Source organism: Mus caroli, unplaced genomic scaffold (assembly GCF_978045245.1).
Source record: "Mus caroli unplaced genomic scaffold, Mus_caroli_1 scaffold_1, whole genome shotgun sequence".
NCBI lineage: Eukaryota > Metazoa > Chordata > Mammalia > Rodentia > Muridae > Mus > Mus caroli.
The window spans coordinates 1,881,027-1,900,400 of record NW_028227256.1 but is presented as its reverse complement, the minus strand read 5'-3'; the positions used below and the strand labels follow the sequence as shown (position 1 = coordinate 1,900,400).

Below are 19,374 nucleotides of genomic sequence, written 5' to 3'. Positions count from 1 at the left end.
CAACATCACTGTAGAAGGGCAATGGAACTAAGCAGATTTCAAGAGAGTCTGTTTTGGGGGCACTGTTGAGATGGCTCTGCTGTAAAAGAACTTGAAGCTGCAGTTGAGGACCTAGAGAGAACCCAACTTCAGTTCCCAGCTCCTACCTCAGGAAACTCTCAACCACCTCTCCTTCCCACTCCAAGTATTCAAGACCCTCTTCTGGCTTCTGTGGATACTCATGTACATGTCACACAACACACACAGCCACACACGTGCACACACACACACACACACACACACACACACACACACACATACACACAGACAAACACGCACATGAACATGCACACAAATCTATTTTATTTTTATTTATTTAGTTTTTTGGCCATGTTGTCAGACATACTCTTATTAGAGTCTAAGACCTTCAGATGAAGGGGGACAGGGGATCCACTGAGACTGTTCCTGGGAGATGCTTGGATTTTCTGAACTTGTTCTTAACATTTGGGTTGTAGATGGAACTCTTTTAGCCCAAACTTCTCAGAAGTAGTCTGCATTGTCCATTAGGGCTGTCCATCTAGCACAATTTAAGTGATAAATCTCGAAGCCCTTAGGTCCTCACAAAGGTGGGTGTGGTGTGCTGATAGCAAGCATGATTAAGTGCTTTCCTGTGTCAAATATAGCTGTAATATGCTACAAGCAGGCATTTGAGCTTTATACAAACTGATCTGGCCACTATCAGCTACTGTGACATTTTATACTAATACTTAAAATAAATCTAGAAACAGGAAAGAAAGTCCAGAATGATTGTTTTAAGCAGCTTGTGAGAGCTTATCTTCAAAGTGACAGAGGCTCCATTGTATTTAGAGAAACTGCTCACTTCACTGGCATAAAGGTTAGTGGCCTGGACTCCATGGCTACACTGAGCCAGTTTCCCACGTGAGCTCTGAGAGCTGCAGGCAGCTGAGCACTCACTGCTGCCCTGGTGCTCTTTATTCTTGCTTGTGAGAGGAGCGTTCCTTGTATCCAGAGGCACCAAACACACTTCCAGAAGCAATTTGGACATTCTCCTTAAAACAAATAAAGCCATCAAGATCTTTTGGTTGAGGACAGGCCATAGAATTGGGATTCCTCTTTTAAGCATGTTGGTCTTTACTTTGTATGTGCTGTCTTTGCATGTATGTGCTTTGTAGCTCAAAGGGGGAAAAAAAAAGATGGATCATGCTACTTTGAATTTCCTTTTTGGCATAAGAATCCACAGGAAAAGTGTCCCTTGAAATAGAAAGCTGAGGTGTTGATTTTTTGCTTATTTATATTTTTGAGGTAAAGTCTCTTAGGTCACCCATGCTGACTTTGAATTACTTGGCCCAAGGAAGATTACTCCGGCCAAGTAGCTAGAACTAATGATATATGCCATCTTGCCAAACATCTAAGTCTTTTATTCATTTTATTATCTGCTTATTTGTTAGTACCTATGCAGCTTAGGGTGGCCCCAACCTCTCAATTCTCCTGTATCACCATGCAGGAGAATTTTTAAAAAGAGATCATAAGGTTTTAAGAGAGATCATAGAATATGCTAGTCCTTTAAATAATTTTTTACCTCTGGCAATATTGCAGAGTCAGTCTGAGGAACTTTTAAAAAGTAGTGTTACCCAGAATCCACTACTAATGTCTAGTGTAATCGTCGGTGATAAGTTGGGTGTGAAGATTTGGACCCTGGTAGTGTTTGACATGCTATGGAATCAAATCTGACTGGCAACAGCGAGGAGAGCATCATTTATCCCTGTGGTTCACCAACAGGTGGTGTTGAGAGCTGGAAAGCAGGGCTGTGGTGCTTCTTGAAGGCGTGGGAGAAGAGGCAACCTGTTCTGGGCTCTCAAGTATTTCCTCATGTCATACATTAGGATTTATTGGTACTCTACTAAAATAAACCTAAGAACAGATTTAATGCCCAGTGCATCTTTATGTTTGCAATTATGGGTTGGATTTTTTCTAGTCTTATTTTGTAATTCAAAGAAGTTTTCATCTGCAAATATAATAATATGTTTTAAAATTTTTATCTCTGGAAACTCCAGTTCCTCTGGCCTCCATGGACACCAGGTACACACAAGGTGCACAGAGATACATGCAGGTAAAATGCTCACAACATAAAAACAAGGCTAGACACTGATGCTTATGTTCATTCTGTAGAGATGAAACAGGGGTTAAAAATAATGTGGCAAAGATAGCTCAGAGTAGAACAGATGTAACCAGCCCACTGTCTGAAGAACTTTTTCTGATGACATTTTTAAAAATGACTAAATTAGTTACTTTTTCAACTCTAATAGTCTCATTTTGTTAGAATAGGTTTTCAAAACCCTTTTCTGTCCAGGATCTAATCTACCCAATACAAAATTATAGAAAGCATATGCCCAGAATTTTGTGAGATTATTCTAACTATCCTGTTTTTTATAATCAAAGAGAAAGTAAGTAGCAGTCAGAAATGTCAATATTTTGGTGTCTGAATGATATTTCTCAGATCTTCAAAATGGTATAAAATCATCATTAACTGTGGTTCAGTATTTGGTTGGAAAAGATTATGAGCCTGTAGGCACATCCATCACATATGTAGATGTTCTTTAGGGCTCTATGCTGTAGGAAACAGAAACTGCTCTTTCTGTTCTGTCCCCTCACATCTGGGAGGAATGGCTCCTGGAAGTTGGGTGACAGTGTTCTACACAGCCCCCAAGGATGCTGGTCTCATCTGTGTCTTAGCTAGCAAGTCTTGCAAAGTCACAGGAAAAGCTATGAGGATGGTTGGTTTTTTACTTAAACAAAATCAATCAATCAATCAATCAATCAATCAATCAATCAATCAAAAAACCCAGACTCTGGATTAAGTTTACTTGCACGAGCACACAGGTCCTGCAGGAGACAGCCCAGGGGTCACCCTAGGCTTTCATAGCCACCTTAGCAGACAGAGGCCTTTACTTTGGAGCCTTCACAGGTCCTGCATACCTCTGGGAACCCAAGCCACAGATGCTGTAGTCTAAGTCTGAATCTTGGCTTTGGTCTTTGGTAGACAGAGCCCAAGATCCTTTGCAATGTTGGTATGAACATAACTCCTAAGCTTGGGACAGGTGATATAAGCAAGACTGTTAAAATGATGCACTTGGGAATCTTGAGATAAGCTTTTTTTCAGCATTTATGAAGAACTTGGTGGACTTGGCACATACCCTCATGACCTTGACATTTGGCCTGCATCTTCTTCAGGATGTTTTTTTGTTTCTTGACAAAAAGTATGCTCTTCAAGAATGGAGGATCTACCTTAAGCAATTCATCTTTCTGATGTAGTTTCTTTCCTTTACAAATGTTTTTATCACATGGATTAATTATACATAAAACAGGTTTCATGCATTTAATGTAATATGCTCCCCAATCTCACTATTTTGTACCCCTCCCATTTCTACAAATCTTCTGAACTAACCTCCTTCCCCTTTCCTTCTTCCTTCCTTTTCCTTTCCTCTTTCCCCACCTCATTTTCTCCCTTTCTTTATCATTTTCTTTATTCTCTCTCCTTCCTTCCTTCCTTCCTTCCTTCCTTCCTTCCTTCCTTCCTTCCTTCCTTCCTTCCCTCCCTCCCTCCCTCCCTCCCTCCCTCCCTCCCTCCCTCCCTCCCTCCTTCCTTCCTTCCTTCCTTCCTTCCTTCCTTCCTTTTCTTTCTCTCTTTCTTCCTTTCTTTCCTTACTAGTACGTCTCAAAAGGACTATTTACAGGAGCATATGTATCTTACTACTGTCTATACCACTGAAACAAACCTTCCTTTCACCCCCACCAACTGTGACTTGTGTGTAAGTACTCAGGTAGAGGTGGAGTTCCATGAGCCATCAACTGTGACCTGTGTGTCACACTGTACACTCTAGCTGTCTTCAGAGACACCAGAAGAGGGCATCAGATCTCATCACAGATGGTTGTGTGCCACCATGTGGTTGCTGGGAATTGAACTTAGGACCTCTGGAAGAGCAGTTAGTGCTCTTAACCACTGAACCATCTCTCTAGCCTCTTATTTTTATTTTTTGATTAACTTACCAAGCATCAGATGTCCTTGTGAGTTTTCATACATAATTCGGTTTGGTTGACCCTCCCTCCCCGTTCCTCTCTCCCATCTGTCTGAACCCCTGTTCTAACCCAGTCCAATACCAACATTCTCTCAATGTTTATATCATATGTGTTGTACAAAAAATTCTTTCCAAAATTCATTACCCATTTTACTTTCCTAGATTCTACACACATTAACTCGAACATAAATGTATACATATAAGTTAGAAGCTATGATCAACATATGTAGGAGAAGATATGTAGTTTATCTTTTGGAACCTGAGTTAATTCACTTAATATAATATTTCCCAATTCCATGTTTTTTATTAAAATTTTATTTCATTTTTAAGCAGCTGAATAAAATTCCATTGCATGTATGTATCATCGTTTTGTTATCTATTTTTCCATTGGTTCAGTTTTCTTGGCATTGTCAATAGAGCCACAGTAAACATAAATGTATAAACAAGACTGGGGTAGAATTACAGAGTCCCTTGGGTTGTGCCCAGGAGTGATATAGATGAGTCATATAGTAATTCTGTTTTTAGGTTTTTGAGGAATCTCTACACTACCATAGTGGCTGCACCTGTTCACTCTTCTATCAACAATAAAGGAAGGTTCCTCTTTCCTCACACCCAAGAATTTCTTGTGGTTTTCTTGGTAATGCCCATCCTGACTGGGATAAAATAGACTCTCAACAATAATATTTTTAAAAAGACTATTTATTTATTTATTTAATTTCTATTTAGTTATTATGTGTGTGTGTGTGTGTGTGTGTGTGTGTGTGTGTGTGCAGGTTCAAGGATAACTTATGGGACTTGATTCTTTCCTTCTGCCATGTAGGTCCTGAGAATCAAACTGTAGTGGTCAGGAGTTAGGACCAGATGTCCATACATGAGTTGGAAAGGTGAGATGAAAAGAGGTTGCTTGGGGACAGAGCTTATAGCCTAAAATGAGACAGAGGTAGGAGTTTTACCCAATCGAGGTGAAGTTCCTGTGACAGTTAGACAGGAGTGGTTTTTAGGGAGTAGTTAGTTCTTTCTATCTTTCCTAAAGATGGGGTGGTAGGGAATATGAAAATACCAGGGTATGTCTAGGGCATTAGATAGAGTTTGAGAAATTTGGAAAGTGAATTCAGGACCTTGTCTCACTGGGATACCAAATCTGGGAATGATCTCTTGGAGGAGAAGATCAAAGACTGTCTGAGCCCTTTTGTTGTTGCTGGGGAATGCTTCCACCAACAAGGCTCCAGCACTGGCTCAGTAGAAGGGGTCACCAACTCAGATAATCCACTTCCCAAGTGGATTATCTTCCCAAGAAGGTTTCCACCAAGACCAGAAGGTATTTGTCACGTTTGACAGTGGGCATGTGGGTAAAGTCAAGTTGCCAGTCAGTTCCAGGAAGGGAACCTCTAGCCTGATGAGTAGGAAAAGGGGGTGCAATGATACCTGGAGTTGAGTCTGACAACTGACAGATTTTGCAAGAGGCAGTGATAGATTTTAAGAAATGTAAGTACTCAGGAGTAGGCGGAAGGTGGGCTTTTAACAAAATAAGACAACACTTGACTGTTAGGATGAAAGAGCTAGTGAAGATAGGACAGAGTTTGATGAGTGTCAGGGGGTGAAAGAGGGGATGTGGGTCATAGTGTAAAGGAAGGACGAATGCTGGGTTAGGCTAGGTAGGGGAAGAAGTAGAGGGCTTTACTGTAGATTTAGAGTGAGTGGTGGGAAGGCTGAAAGTAGGTGCCAGTGTAGGACAACTGGAGTGGCATGCAGCTGGCACAGGAGAGGGGAGGAGTCTGGAGAGATTGAGCAAGGACACTCTGGGGAAATATGGTGAGAAAAGGAAGCTGAGGAGAGTGGGGTATTAGGAGAGGTTGTAGAGACAAGTTTATAATGGTAAGAGGGAGGTTGGTTAGCTGGATCACAAATTGTAGTGCTATCTGGTAGAGGTTTGATAGCTAGAAGAAGTTGAGTTGGGGGACAGGAAGAGCAAAGAGGGAGTCTGGAGTGAAGATAGGTACAAGCTTGGACAGTGAGTTGGTGACCCCTTCTACTGAGCCAGTGCTGGAGCCTTCCCATCAGGAACAAGAACCTGTCTTGGACCTAAAGGAAGAGAGCTTCAGAGACCCAGCAGAAGTTCTAGGTACTGGTGCTGAAGTGGATTATCTGAAGCAGTTTGGAACTTCCTCATTTAAGGAGTTAGTCGGCCTGGAGGAGGCAGTTTTTATACTTGAAATTTGATCCCCTTCTGAAAAAGAGGCCTTTGTAGCCAACACTAGTGGTCCCAGTGAAAAATAGTGCACAGGATACAGAGGAGTTTGGCTCTGGAAATCTGATAGAAGCCGAGCTAGTGGATTTAGATTTCTTGGGAGCTCTGGATGTTCCTGTGTCAGCCCCACCTCTGTGTGTCTCCTTCCTGCTGGGCCTATTGTGGATGTGCTACTATACAGCCAGAAAGACCTGGATGCAGTGGTGAATGGGGTGAGATAGGCAAACTTGGAGCTGGGAATCAAGTATGTGGACTTCCAGTATTTGGAGATGGGGAAGATCATTGATGGATTTGAGAAGATGGTATACAAATCAGTGGAGGAGGCTGAGAAACAGAAGGCACTGGCCATAGACAAAATCCAAAAGGCTTTAAAAAAGGGAGACCAGCCCTTCTGGTTGGTGCCAACTCTGGGTCACTTTGGGCTCAAATTAGGTGGACAGTCCCACGGTCCACAGAGAACTCTTCACGCAATCTTAGGATCACTGGTGAGTGGAACACAACATCGGTTCCAATCCAATTGTGACGGGCCTGTGACAGCAGCTGGGAAGCAGAAAACCTGCCTGACCAAGGGCTCAAGTCCCTTCAAATGGGTGACAGCTCTGAATCACCTTGGGCTCAAACTCGGCCTACAGTCCCACGGTCCCCAGAGGACTCTCCATGTGATCTTAGGATCACTAGTGAGTAGAACACAACATCTGTTCCAAACCAACTGTGACAGGCCTGTGACAGCAGGAGCAAGGAAACAGGAGCCCTGCCTGACCAGCTCAGGTTCCTTCTGATTTGTGCTGGTATACCTTGGTTTCTAACACACCAGACAGCCCCATGGTCCCCAGAGGAAACACCACTTATAGGCGCTGTAACACGCCCAGGATCTTAGGATTCTTGGATCCCAGGATACCAGAAGCTTGGTCAAACCAGGATCTCAGGGTCTCAGAGGAAGCTTGACTGCCAAGAACTTGACACACCAAGAATCTCAGGTTCACAAGAGCCTGGAATTACAGGATCGTAGAGAAAGCTGGACTATGACGAGTCCTGCATCAACTGGAATTATAGGAAGGACTGGCTCAAATCAGATATATTGAGAGCAGCAAGCACTTGAGATAATCAGAAGGCAGGAGGCAAGCATAAGAACAGAAGCAACAGAAACCAAGATTACTTGGCATCATCAGAACCAAACTCTATCACCATAGCGCAAGTCCTGGATACACCATCACACCAGAAAAGCAAGATATGGATCTAAAGTCACTTCTCATGATGATTATGGAGGACTTTAAGAAGGAAATAAATAACTCCCTTAAAGAAATACAGGAAAACACAGGTAAACAGCTAGAATCCCTTTAAGAGGAAACACAAAAATCCCTTAAAGAGTTACAGGGAAATACTACCAAACAGGTAAAAGAATTGAACAAAACCATCCAGGATCTAAAAATGGAAATAGAAACAATAAAGAAATCACAAAGGGAGACAACTCTGGAGATAGAAATCCTAGGAAAGAAATCAGGAACCATAGATGTGAGCATCAGCAACAGAATACAAGAGATGGAAGAGAGAATCTCAGATGCAGAAGATTCCATAGAAAACATGGACACAACAATCAAAGAAAATGCAAAAATGTAAAAAGATCTTAACTCAAAACATCCAGGAAATCCAGGACACAATGAGAAGACCAAACCTAAGGATAATAGGTATAGATGAGAATGAAGATTTTCAACTTAAAGGGCCAGTAACTATCTTCAACAAAATTATAGAAGAAAACTTCCTAAACCTAAAGAAAGAGATGCCCATGAACATAAAAGAAGCCTACAGAACTCCAAATAGACTGGACCAGAAAAGAAATTCCTCCTGACACATAATAATCAGAACAACAAATGCATTAAATAAGGATAGAATATTAAAAGCAGTAAGGAAAAAAGGTCAAGTAACATATAAAGGCAGTATCAGAATTACAACAGACTTTTCACCAGAGACTATGAAAGCCAGATGATCCTGGACAGATGTTATACAGACCCTAGGAGAACACAAATGCCAACCCAGGCTACTATACCCAGCAAAACTCTCAAATACCATAGATGGAGAAACCAAAGTATTCCATGACAAAACCAAATTCACACAATATCTTTCCATGAATCCAGTCCTTCAAAGGATAACAAAGGGAAAACTCCAACACAAGGGGGAAATTATGCCCCAGTAAAATCAAGAAAGTAATCCTTCAACAAACCTAAAAGAAGATAGCAGCAAGAACAGAATCCCAACTCTAACAACAAAAATAAAAGGAAGCAACAATTACTTTTCCTTAATATCTCTTAAAATCATTAGACTTAATTCCCCAATAAAAAGACATAAACTGTCTTAGTCATGGTTTCTATTCCTGGACAATACATCATGACCAAGAAGCAAGCTGGGGAGGAAAGGATTTATTTCCTTACATTTTTCCACATTGCTGTTTATCACCAAAGGAAGTCAGGACTGGAACTCAAGCAGGTCAGGAAGCAGGAGCTGATGCAGAGGCCATGGAGGGATGTTTCTTACTGGCTTACTTCCCCTGGCTTGCTCACCATGCTCTCTTATAGAACCCAAGACTACCAGCCCAGGAATGGTCCCACCCACAAGGGGCCCTTCCCCCTTGATCACTAATTGAGAAAATGCCCCACAGCTGGATCTCATGGAGGCACTTACCCCCAACTGAAGCTCCTTTCTCTGTGATAACTCCAGCTTGTGTCAAGTTGACACACAAAACCAGCCTGTACACTAACAGACTGGCTACATAAACAGGACCCAGCATTTTGCTACATACAGGAAACCCATCTCAGGGGCAAAGACAGACACTACCTCAGAGTAAAAGGCTGGAAAGCAATTTTCCAAGCAAATGGTCCGAAGAAGCAAGCTGGAGTAGCCATTCTAATATCGAATAAAATCAACTTCCAACCCAAAGTTATCAAAAAAGACCAAGGATGGGCACTTCATTCTCCTCAAAGGAAAAATCTTCCAAGACGTATTCTCCATTCTGAATATGTATGTTCCAAATGCAAGGGCAGCCACATTCATTAATGAAACTTTAGTAAAGCTCAAAGCACACATTGTACCTCACACAATAGTATTGTGAGACTTCAACACCCTACTCTCATCAATGGACAGATTGTGGAAACAGAAACTAAACAAAGACACAGTGAAACTAACAGAAGTTATGAAACAAATGGTTTTAACAGATATCTACAGAACATTTTACCCTATAACAAAGGATATACCTTCTTCTCAGCACCTCAAGGCACCTTCTTCAAAACTAATCAGTCACAAAACAGTCCTCAACAGATACAAGAATATTCAAATTATCCCATGTATCCTATCAGATCACCACGGAATAAGGCTGATCTTCAATAACAACATAAATACGAGAAAGCTATCGTTGACCTGGAATGATAACTTGGTTCAGGAAGAAATAAAGAAATTAAAGACTTTTTAGAGTTTAATGAAAATGAAGTCACAACATACCCAAACTTATGGGACACAAGGAAAGCAGTCCTAAGAGGAAAATTCATAGCTCTGAGTGCTGCCAAAATGAAGCTGGAGAGAGAGCACACACTAGCAGTTTGACAGCACACCTAAAAGCTGTAGAAGAAAAGGAAACAAATTCACCCAAGAGGAGTAGATGGCAGGAAATAATCAAACTCAGGGCTGAAATCAACCAAGTAGAAACAAAAAGAACTATACAAAGAATCAACCAAACCAGGAGCTGTTTTTTTTAAGAAAATCAACAAGATAGATAAACCCTTAGCCAGACTAACTAGAGGGCACAGGGACTGTATCCTAATTAACAAAATCAGAAATGAAAAGAGAGACATAACAACAGAACCTGAGGAAATCCAAAACATCAACAGATCCTATTACAAAAGGCTATACTCAACAAAACTGGAAAACCTGAATGAAATGGACAATTTTCTAGACAGATACCAGGTACCAAAGTTAAATCAGGATCAGAGTAATGATCTAAACAGCCCCATATCCCCTAAAGAAATAGAAACAGTCATTAATAGTCTCCCAACCAAAAGAAGCCCAGGACCAGATGGGTTTAGTGCAGAGTTCTACCAGACCTTCAAAGGAGACCTAATTCCAATTCTCCTCAAACTATTTCACAAAATAGAAACAGAAGGTACTTTACCCAATTCATTTTATGAAGCCACAATTACTAGAGTCCAAGACAGCCAGAATTTCAGCCTTGAACTCATGTAGAGGCTTATGCTCAACCACAGGCCATTCTGGCCAGAAGACCAGAGGAAAGAGTAACCAAGGGAAATTCGCCCATCCAGCAAAGACAAACTCAGAAACCAGGACTTGATCTATAAGTGCCCTAAACCCAGATGCCTATAACAATAGCCAGGGAAATACATCACCATCAGAACCCAGCTATCTTTCTACAGGAAGACCTGAATATTCTAAAACAGATGAAGCACAAGAAAATGACCTCAAAACTAACTTTATAAAGATGATAGAGGTCCTTAAAGAGAAAAATGAATAAATCTCTAAAGAAATTGAGGAAATATCCAGAAGATGTCCCAACCGGTAAAAAGGACACATGCTCCACTATGTTCATAGCAGCCCTATTTATAATAGCCAGAAGCTGGAAAGAACCCAGATGTCCCTCAACAGAGGAATGGATACAGAAATTATGGTACATTTACACAATGGAGTACTACTCAGCTATTAAAAAGAATGAATTTATGAAATTCCTAGCCAAATGGATGGACCTGGAGGGCATCATCTTGAGTGAAGTAACACAATCACAAAAGATCTCACACAATATGTATTCATTGATAAGTTGATATTAGCCCAAAACTTAGGATACCCAAGATATAAGATACAATTTGATAAACGCATGAAACTCAAGAAGAATGAAGACCAAAGTGTGGACATTGTGCACCTTCTTAGAATTGGGAACAAAACACCCAGGGAAGGAGTTACAGAGACAAAGTTCGTAGCTGTGATGAAAGGATGGACCATTTAGATACTGCTGTATCCAGGGATCCGTCCCATAATCAGCTTCTAAACGCTGGCACCATTGCATACACTAGTAAGATCTTGCTGAAAGGACCCAAATATAGCTGTCTCTTGTGAGACGATGCCGGGGCCTAGCAAACACAGGAGTGGATGTTCACAGTCAGCTATTGGATGTATCACAGGGCTCCCAATGGAGAAGCTAGAGAAAGTACCCAAGGAGCTAAAGGGATCTGCAACCCTATTGTTGGAACAACATGATGTACTAACCAGAACCCTGGAGCTCTTGTCTCTAGCTGCATATGTATCGAAAGATGGCCTAGTCGGCCATCACTGGAAAGAGAGGCCCATTGGACTTGCAAACTTTATATGCCCCAATATAGGGGAATGCCAGGGCCAAAAGAATGGGAATGGGTGGGTAGGGAATTGGGGGGCGCTATGGGGGACTTTTGGGATAGTATTGGAAATGTAATTGAGGAAAATATGTAATAAAAATATTTAAAAAAAATAAATAAAAAAAATAAAAAGAAAAAAAATATAAACCCCCCCCCCAAAAAAAAAAGAAAATAACTAATAAACAATATGTTTCTTTATGAAAGGAATATTTATATATGAATAACCATTTTGGAACATGTCTTTATTCTAGTTGATCTATAGATAATCTTTTGGGGTCAAATCAGCACTCTCTTGGAATAATTAGATTTATATGATGGTGTTTCCAAATAAAGCACAACTGAAGTGCAGCCCAGTTTATTTTTTAAACTTAATATTGTGAGACATGTTTGACCTAGTAAATGTGTTAGTGTTGTGACTTTCAGGTTGAAATTGTTCGATTTGTAAACAGAATGACATACTTTCTTCCATTGCCTTGCAAAGCTGTGAATATGATCAAACTGCAGTGTATAAAACTCAAATAACTAATAAAATATTTTTAATAAGAAAAAAAAAAAAGAAATTGAGGAAATGATAAGCAAAAATAGAAGGAAATGAACAAACTCTTTAAAGAAAGTCAAGAAAAAAAAAACAGTTGAAGGAAATGAATAAAACTATTTAAGTCCTGAAAATGGAAATAGAAGCAATAAAGACAACACAAACTAAGAGAATCCTGGAAATGGAAAATCTAGGTAATCAAACAGCAACTACAGATGCAAGCATCATAAACAGATTACAAGAGATAGAAGAGAGAATCTCAAATGTTAAAGGTATGATAGAAGAAATAGACACATATGTCAAAGAAAATATTAAATCTAAAAAACTTCTGACTCAAAATATCCAGGAAATCTGAGGCACTATGAAAAAGACCAAACCTAAGAGGAGGAGGAGAAGGAGGAGGAAGAAGAGGAGGAGGAGGAGGAAGAAAAGAGTCCCCGTTCAAAGAAAATATTTTCAATAAAATAATAGAAGAAAATTTTCCTAACCTAAAGAAGGAGATGCCTATAAAGGTACAAGCTTACAGAACACCAAATCAATTGGGCCAGAAAAGAAAGTATTCTCACCACATGATAATCAAAATAATAAATGTATACAACAAAAACAACAACAGCAACAACCACAAAAATATTAAAAGCTTCAAGGGAAAAAGGCCAAGTAACATATAAAGGCAGGCCTAAGTTTCTGTGAAGTTCTTCGTCATAAGCTTATCCTTCTCAGAATTCCATTATTCTAATTGTCACTTCATTGGCAGTGTTTCTACTTGCAAGCAGTGTAAGTTAACTTCATGTGATAAATGAAACTTGTGTCCTTGCATTTAAAATTCCAAAGTTACAGAAAAGTAGCTAGAGGGTACAATGGACTTCTCCACACTCTTTAGCAAGATTACCAGTTTTAATGTTTTACTATGTTTCCTCTGTGTCTTAAATCTTTCTTTATGTATATGACATATATGTACATGTACATTTTGCCATACTTTCAAAGAAGAGCTAATGCAATAGTCCTCAAATTAGCCACAAAATAGAAACAGAAGGCACATTACCAAATTCATTGTATGAGGCCACAGTAACCCTGATACCTAAACCACCCAAAGATTCAACAAGAAAGGGAACTTCAGACCAAATTCCTACATGAATATTGATGTAAAAACACTTAATAAAATACCTGTAAATTGAACCCAAAAACTCATCAAGAAGATCATCTACCATGATCAAGGAGGCTCCATGCCGTAGCTTCAGAGATGGTTTAACACATGAAAATCTGTCAATGTGATCCACCATATAAACAAACTGAAAGAAAAAAAACCCATGATAATCTCATTAGATGCTGAGAAAGTTTTTTAACAATATCCAACACCTTTTCATGATAAAAGACTAGAGAAATCATGGATATAAAGGGAATACCTAAACACAATAGAGGCAATCTACAGTAAGCCTCTATAATTAAGTGAAGAGAAACTCAAAGCATTTCCACTAAAATTGGGAACAAGACAAGTCTATCCACTCTGTCCACATCTATTAAATATAGTAGTTGAAGTTCATTTAGAGCAGTAAGACAACAGAAGGGGAGCAAGTTGATATAAATTGGAAAGGAAGAAATCAAAATATTTTTATTTGCAGATTACACGATACTGTATATAAGTGATACCCAAAAACTTTCACCAGGGAACTTCTACAGCTGATAAACACCTTTGGTGAAGTGGTTAGATACAAGATTATGTCAGAAAAATCAGTAGCCCTCCAATATACAAATGAAAAATGGGCTTAGAAAAAAACCCAGGGAAACAATACCCTTCACAATAGATACAAATTGTATAAAATATCTTGGTATAACTTTAACCAAGCAACTGAAAGACTTGTATGACCAAAAAAAAAGGTATCAGGAGATGGAAAGATCTCCCATGCTCATGGATTGGTAGGATTAACAGCAAAAATGGCCATCCTACCCCAAGCAATCCAACACAATTCCTACCAAAATTCTAAAACAGTTTTTTAGAGACCTTGAAAGAACAAACTTAACTTGATATGAAAAAACAAAAAACCCAGGGTAGCTGAGTATAACAATCCTATAGAGTAAAAGAATTTCAGGAGGTATCATCATCTCTGATTTCAAGCTGTACTAAGACCTATAGTAATAAATCCACATGGTATTGGTGCAAAAACAGACAGATTGATCAATGGAATTGAAGACCTAGATATAAATCTACATACCTATAGATACTTTATTTTTTGACACAGAAGCCAAAATTATACTATAGAAAACAGAAAACATGTTCAAAAAATGATGCTGGTCCAATTAGATGCCACCAGGTAGAATAATTCAAATAGATCTGTATCTATCACCGTGCACAAAACTCAAGTCTAAGTGAATCAAAGACTTCATCATAAAACCTGGTAGATGAGAAAGTGGGGAATAACCTTGAACACATTGGCAAAGGAGGCAACTTCCTGAGCAGAACACCAGTAGCACAGGCACTAAGAACTCAAGAAACTGAAAAGCTCCTGTAAGGCAAAGGATACTGTCAATAGAACAAAATGGCAGCCTACAGAATGGGAAAATTATTTCACCAACGCCACATATGACAGAGGGCTAATATCCAAAATACATAAAGAGCTCAAGAAATTAGATATCAACAAAGCAAATAAGCCAATATAAAAACAGGGTACAGATCTAAACAGGGAATTCTCAACAGAGGAATTTCAAATTTCTGAGAAACACTTGAAGAAATGTCCAACACCCTTAGCCATCAGGGAAATGCAAATAAAAACTACTTTGAGATTCCATCTTCCACATGTCAGAATGGGTAAGATAAAAAACATAAGTGACATTTCGTTCTGGCAAGGATGTGGGGCAAGGGTAATATTCTCCATTGCTGGTGAGAGTGCACACTTGTATAACTACTTTGGAAATCAGTATGGTGGTTTCTCAGAAAATTGGAAGTCTATCTACCTCAACACCCAGCTATTCCACTCTTAGGAATATATCCAAGGACACTCCATCCAACTATAAGGACACTTGGTCAACCATGTTCATTGAAGCTTTAGTCATAGTAGCCACAAACTGGAAACAACCTAGATGTCTCTCAACCAAAGAACGGATAAAGAAAACACAGTATATTTACTGAGCTGTTAAAAACAATGGCATCATGAAATTTGCAGGCAAATGGATGGAACTAGAAAATATCATGCTAAGTGAGTTATCCCAGAGCCAGAAAGACAAACATGGAATTTATTTATTTATAAGTGGACATTAGCTCTTTTTTAAAAAAAGATTTATCTCTTTATTATATGTAAGTACACTGTAGCTGTCTTCAGACACTACAGAAGAGGGAGTCAGATCTCGTTAAGGATGGTTGTGAGCCACCATGTGGTTGCTGGGATTTGAACTCCAGACCTTCGGAAGAGCAGTCAGGTGCTCTTACCCACTGAGCCATCTCACCAGCCCCCAGACATTAGCTCTTAAGTAAAAGATAATCATGCTATAATCCACAGAACAAGAGAGGCTAAGTAACAGAAAGGGCTTAAGAGGGACACATGGATCTCCCTGGGAAGGAGAAATAGAATAGATTTTGTGGGTGGTTTGGGGATGGGTGGGGAGAGGAATAGGAGGGAGCATGCAAAGGGTGGTAGGAGGGACAGAGGGAAAGAGTACTGGTAAGAGATCACTGGAATTGGAGGGGCATTTAGGAGACTATGTAGAAACCTACTACAGTGGAAAATCCCTGGAATCTTTGAGAATGTCCCTAGCAAAGTATCCTAGTAATGAGAAATACAGAGCCTGAAGTGGTCATCTTCTATAACAAGGTAAGAGTGTTAGTAGTGGGACTGGAACATCAGTCCAGCCACAAAACTTTTGACTTGCAATCTGTCCTGGCTGAAAGATGTGCTGGGGTAAAAGTGGTGCAGAACTTGTGGGACTAGCCAACCAATGACTGGTCCTACTTGAAGCCCATACCATGAGAGGGAGACCACACTGACACTGCCTGGATAGCTAGGAACCAGAGGCAGGACAGCTCAGAGACCCAGGACAGAACCACATACAACTGGACAAAAAAGTTAAAGTGATTCCTAATGATATTCTGCTATACTAGTCCAAGTGTCTGTCATCAGAGGAGTATAATTCATCAACTGATGGGAGAAGATACAGAGACCCACAGCCAAACACTGGGGACAGCCAGCAGAAGAGAGTCGTATACCTTATGGTTGTGTCGCTTGGTGTTCTTGTGGGATTCCCAACAGTGGGAGTGGAGTGACTCGGACTCCTTTGCCTGCTCTTGAAATCCTTTCCCTCCTACTGGGTTTCTTTGTCCAGCCTTAATATGAGGGCTTGTACCTAGTTTTACTGTAACTTGTTAGGCCATGTTCCGTAGATATCCCTGCAAGGCCTGCTTTTCAAAACTTTTTGAAGGAAAACAGGAGAAGTAGTGGATTTGTGGGAGGGGTAGTGGTGGGGGAAGACTTGGAGGAGTGGAGGGAGAACAAACTGTGGCTGGGATGTGATGCATGAGAGAAAAAAAGCAAAGCAAAGCAAAGCAAGATAAACATTAAAAACCAAAAATGGTATTTAGGACCTGGTGAGGTGGCTCAAAGTCAAAGTGTTTGTCACCAACCCTAGTGACCTGAGTTTAATCTCCAGGACTCACACGGTCGAAGGAGAAAAGCAACTCAAAGTAATTCCTATGACTTTCATGGGAACACGTGTATGTGTGTGTTTGTGTATGTATACATGTATATGTATGTATGTATGTTTACATATACATATATATGCATAGCATGCACATATACATATAAATGTAATTAAAATAAATTAAAAATAAGTATATCTAGGATTCATGCCCTATGTATAGCAGAATGCTCCCCATGAAGTTTCCTTAATAGTCAACTCACAATATTAAATGCTAGATGGCAACCAGGCCTTAGCTTCCCACTTGGTCACTTATCTACCTCTGGCTTTAGAACACATGGTCAGACTAGGATGGGATTTTATTGAGTCACAACATTGTGCTGCCAGACTCAAGTCTTATAAACTATCATGGAACTCACTGTCACATATAATTAGTCTGCCTTTAAGGTGACTATGGGTCATAAGACCACACTGAACAAACCAGGCTCATCCCAAGCCACATTTCACCAAGTGCCTTTGAGGTGGCCAGCCTCAGGCTTCTGATGAAGCAGAGTGACGCAGGTCCATTCATGTCACAATTCAGAGGTGGACTTTGATTAGCTGGTCCCTAATGCTGATACCACCTGATGAGCCAGGACAATGCTTAATAAAGTTTACTCCTTGCAACCTTTAACTGGGCAGAATATACCAAGATAAGCTGCGAACATTCTTAACCTGCTTCCCCCAGCACCTGCAGGGAGGTTACTGTAAGATTAGAAAAGGTAATTACGTCTGATAGAGTGGCTGACAACACATTGTTTGAAGACGGGGCTTAATCTGCCCTATTGTCAGACAGTTAATGGAAGCCCAGGCCTCTGGTCTCTCACTTCCAGCAGAATGAAATCTGTTTGCCTAGAATGTTTAGAGAGCAGCCGAGTCCCTAGCACTTACAGGGTATTCCAGTTGATGTCAGCCACTCTCAACTAGCTGAGTGCTTAGCTCCCTCTTGCCTCTTTCCCTGTGCCTCCCTCCCTAGCATATGCCTTGCTCGGCATTGACTTCACTTTATTAAAATTCGGATCCACTCACTAGATTGAAAGACCCGTAAGAGTCAGGGACTCATTTACTTTGTATTACCAGAGTCTAGTACAGGTTTTGCCCTGACATTCACTTTCCATTTTTGCTGAGCTGACTTAAGTTCAGAGAAATTCTGGGTGCAACGGGGAATCTATGAAGCCTCAGTATGAGTCGATCATTTACTAAAACAGGCGAGAGGAGAAAAGGCATCAATATAGAGGCAGGGAAAGGCACCAGAGCTGACCGACCTTAAGCAGAAAAGATCACCTAATCCACACTCTATTTCAGTTTTAATGAAGTCAGGAGAAGGATAATGACTCCATATTTGTCTAAGTTTCGTGTGACATTTGGTCAGAAATAGTGCATATATTTCTTTTCTTTTACAATCAGGAAAGCATATGACACTTCAATGAACCAAGAGATTGGTATAGATTAAGATTTGAAACCTAAGGACTTAAAAAAATGCACAACATAGATGTACACATTAAAAATGAGAGAACTTGCCTTGTGAAATTCTTAATACATTTTAGAAAAGGTCACCATCTTGTTATCCAAAATTAAGTTTGGATAGAAAATTGCTCATTGTGACTTCCCCCCAACAACTTCTCTACTTCCCTTAGCTCTCTTCCACCTTTTACCCCAGAGCTTAGAGACAGTGGGCTCCATGCTGCACCTCAGCTCTCAGCCACTAAGGCACAGGACAGCCCAAGGAGGGAAGAGTAGGTGCTGTAAGTGCTTAGAGGAGCGGTGTGTAGAAGCAAGGGTGAAGAGACAGAAGGTGAAGAGGTACACCTGTCAGGGCAGATGATGAAAGGCCTGTGGCATGCACACAAACTCAATGCATTTTTCGATAGATGGTTAACACAAACACAGATGACTTTTATAAAGTACTTTTACCTATAATCAGTCTCTGTTTCTCAACAAATCTCAATGAGAAATAGTAGACGGTTACTATTTTACAGATGGAAGAAGAAATGCATAGAATACTTGAACAACAAAACCAAGGGCAGCTGGGGAAATTGGATGCCAGGGTAATTCCCTCCTTTTCAAAGGGTCTAACATAAGGAACTCAAGGCATCCTTCCACACCTGGTCCTCTTTCAGGCAGGCACTCTCACTGTGGGACCTTAGAAAAGTATTATCAAGATCCTCCATCCCAGACAGAATGAAAAGGCAAAGAACACAGAGCATTCACACAGCACCAAGAAACATCTTCTGCTCTGTTGAAAGAGTCAAGAGGCACTGTCCAAACTCTTGCTTCAGGTCATCACCTGCTTCACTTAGGAAGTGATATATCATGGAGAGATGATTTCCAGGTGAGACTGCTATCCAGGGCCTCCTTAATAGACACTTACAGTAAGCTTCTTACTATTCTCTTATGCATAGTACAAGGATCTCACATGATGCAGAAATCAAGAACTATAGCTAGTAGCTGCATGCTTATAGGTATGTT

The 19,374-nt window shown here is 40.3% G+C and overlaps 1 pseudogene; it reads left to right on the top strand.

Moving 5' to 3' along the window:
• Window positions 1-4,947: 4,947 nt before the first annotated feature.
• Window positions 4,948-12,230, top strand: LOC147005991 (transforming acidic coiled-coil-containing protein 3 pseudogene; annotated as a pseudogene).
• Window positions 12,231-19,374: the final 7,144 nt, after the last annotated feature.